This window comes from Lissotriton helveticus, chromosome 1_2 (genome assembly GCF_964261635.1).
Source record: "Lissotriton helveticus chromosome 1_2, aLisHel1.1, whole genome shotgun sequence".
Taxonomy (NCBI): Eukaryota; Metazoa; Chordata; class Amphibia; order Caudata; family Salamandridae; genus Lissotriton; species Lissotriton helveticus.
Window position 1 is genome coordinate 377,908,994 of NC_136058.1, and position 2,500 is coordinate 377,911,493.

Sequence of the window (2,500 nt, forward strand, 5' to 3'; positions counted from 1 at the left end):
GTCTTGCATTGGCCGGGAATCGAACCCGGGCCTCCCGCGTGGCAGGCGAGAATTCTACCAATGAACCACCAATGCTTCACATGGGTTGTTCACAGGCAGAGCTCTGCCCAAGACAGTGATCAGGTGCACACACTTAAATTGTACACATATGAACAAAGTGTGCGCAGCAGACATGATAACGCCAACGTTTCACATGAAGATGGCAAGAATCAGATGCAGGAGACTATAACTATGAATGTCTTTGCATTTGCTGAGGTCACTGGCTTGGGACTAGAGTTGTGTTTATCAGGGCATGATGGCAGGCTGCTCCCGACAAAAGTGGTTCACAGAATGCACCCGCCAGATCACCAGCACTATTGTGTTTCAGATTATCTCACTGAACTCTCCTCCTGGAAAATCCTTCCCACTGGCTTTCCCAGATTCTGTGTCCTCCCCTAAATGCTGGGGTGAAACGGGCAGAGTTCTGCGCCCTGCGTCCCTTTACGCGTCCCTAACGCGCTCCCAACGCGGCCTACAGCCCTGGTCGGGCACAGCCCTGGTCGGGCTTAGATCACTGGAGCCTTTTGTGACCAAGAACTCCGGAAGCCTAGGGTCAGGCCTGTTGCACAGGCATATTGTGCCTTGCCAATCCGGGATTGTTGTGTTTCAGGGCCTAGCCATCAATACTCCTGGGATTTCTTTCCCTGAGAACCCTCTTGTCCCTGTCCTCCCACAAGCCCCAGCTTTTATGTAAAATAAAGTGTGCACCATGGGCCTTCCCCTATTTGCTCTCCCCCCAATCTCTTTCTCCAAAGCTGAGCTCTGAAGGTAAATGTATCTATCTGAGTGAGGGGCTAGGGAGGGCCTTTCCCAGCAGTCTTACAAGTCAAGAGTTCAGAGAAAGCACCTGCTATGGGAGGGAGACTTTGCTCACAGAGAAGTCAAGTCTAACATAACACATCTGATGGGCAAGGCACACGCCTTACTGGCTGGTAGCACACCTACAGAGGAGCAGGGAGCTATGCTAAGCAGGCAACAGAAAAGTCATGTATGTGTCTCATACACTGGGACCGGTAGTAATACTGGCTCTAAGACCATTAGACAGTAGTCTATTCATCATTACGTCCAACAATAACAAGACACTAAGCAAATGAGAAATGCTGTATGGCATAAAGATGCATTATATAACACAAGCTCCAGGCAGGCACACAATTATCAAGATATATATTGAGTCTCAGGAACTGTGCTACAGTTATTAACCTCTGTGGTGCAAATGGTGAGGCCCGTTCGGTTGTTAACAGAAAGGTTGTTGGTTCAAGCCCACCCAGGGAAGTATCCTTTTTGCCTGCATGAAACACTTTAATGAAACACAGATACGTACCTCTGCTCTCTCCTGCTTAAGACCCTTTATCTGAACATTTCAATCCTCTGCGTTCTCTCTGCACCTGCAGTCAATTTCATAATTAGGATAGAAAACAAAAGGCCTAGCCCTGTAATACAACTGTAGGCATATGAGGAGGGGAAAATAAGTCAAAAGGCCATCAGCATTTGTTGATCTGGCTTGAAGGCTGTAAGTGTAAGGACCTTGTGGCGCAACGGTAGCGCGTCTGACTCCAGATCAGAAGGTTGCGTGGTCAAATCACGTCAGGGTCACTGCTTACCATTTTATTCCCCACTGAGTTCATATATTTCCTTTCGAAAACAAAGTCAAAGGAACGCAGCCTTGCATTGGCCGGGAACCGAACCCAGGCCTCCCGCGTGGCAGGCGAGAATTCTACCACTGAACCACCAATGCTTCACATGGGGAGTTCACAGGCATAGCTCTGTCCAAGACAGTGATCAGGTGCACACACTTAAATTGTACACATATGAACAAAGTGTGCGCAGCAGACATGACAACGCCAAAGTTTCACATGATGATGGCTTATATAAGACAAGCTCCAGGCAGGCACATACATATCAAGATATATATTGAGTCTAAGGAAAGATGCTGTAGTCACTCGTCTCTGTGGCGCAATCGGTTAGCGCGTTCGGCTGTTAACCGAAAGGTTGGTGGTTCAAGCCCACCCAGGGACGTATTATTTTGCCTGAATGAAACACTTGAATGGAAAACAGATACATACCTTTGCTCTCTCCTGCTGGACACCCTTTCCCTGAATATTTCAATTCTCTGCGTTCTCTCGGCACCTGCAGTCAATTTCATAATTAGGATAGAAAACAAAAGGTCAAGCTCTGTAATACAACTGTAGGCATATGAGGAGGGGAAAATAAGTCAAAAGGCCCACAGCATTTGTTGATCTGGCTCCGAAAGCTGTAAGTGTAAGGACCTCGTGGCGCAACGGTAGCGCGTCTGACTCCAGATCAGAAGGTTGCGTGTTCAAATCACGTCGGGGTCACTGCTTACCATTTTATTCCCCACTGAGGTCATATATTTCCTTTCGAAAACAAAGTCAAAAGAAAGCAGTCTTGCATTGGCTGGGAATCGAACCCGGGCCTCCCGCGTGGCAGGCGAGAATTCTAC

At 48.0% G+C, this 2,500-nt stretch overlaps 3 non-coding genes across 3 annotated transcripts; all 3 read left to right on the forward strand.

Moving 5' to 3' along the window:
* Window positions 1-1,560: 1,560 nt before the first annotated feature.
* Window positions 1,561-1,632, forward strand: TRNAW-CCA (transfer RNA tryptophan (anticodon CCA)). The gene has a single exon. It is a non-coding gene; the product is annotated as a tRNA-Trp (tRNA).
* A 349-nt stretch (window positions 1,633-1,981) lies between these two features.
* On the forward strand, window positions 1,982-2,055 carry TRNAN-GUU (transfer RNA asparagine (anticodon GUU)). The gene has a single exon. It is a non-coding gene; the product is annotated as a tRNA-Asn (tRNA).
* A 248-nt stretch (window positions 2,056-2,303) lies between these two features.
* TRNAW-CCA (transfer RNA tryptophan (anticodon CCA)) lies at window positions 2,304-2,375 on the forward strand. The gene has a single exon. It is a non-coding gene; the product is annotated as a tRNA-Trp (tRNA).
* Window positions 2,376-2,500: the final 125 nt, after the last annotated feature.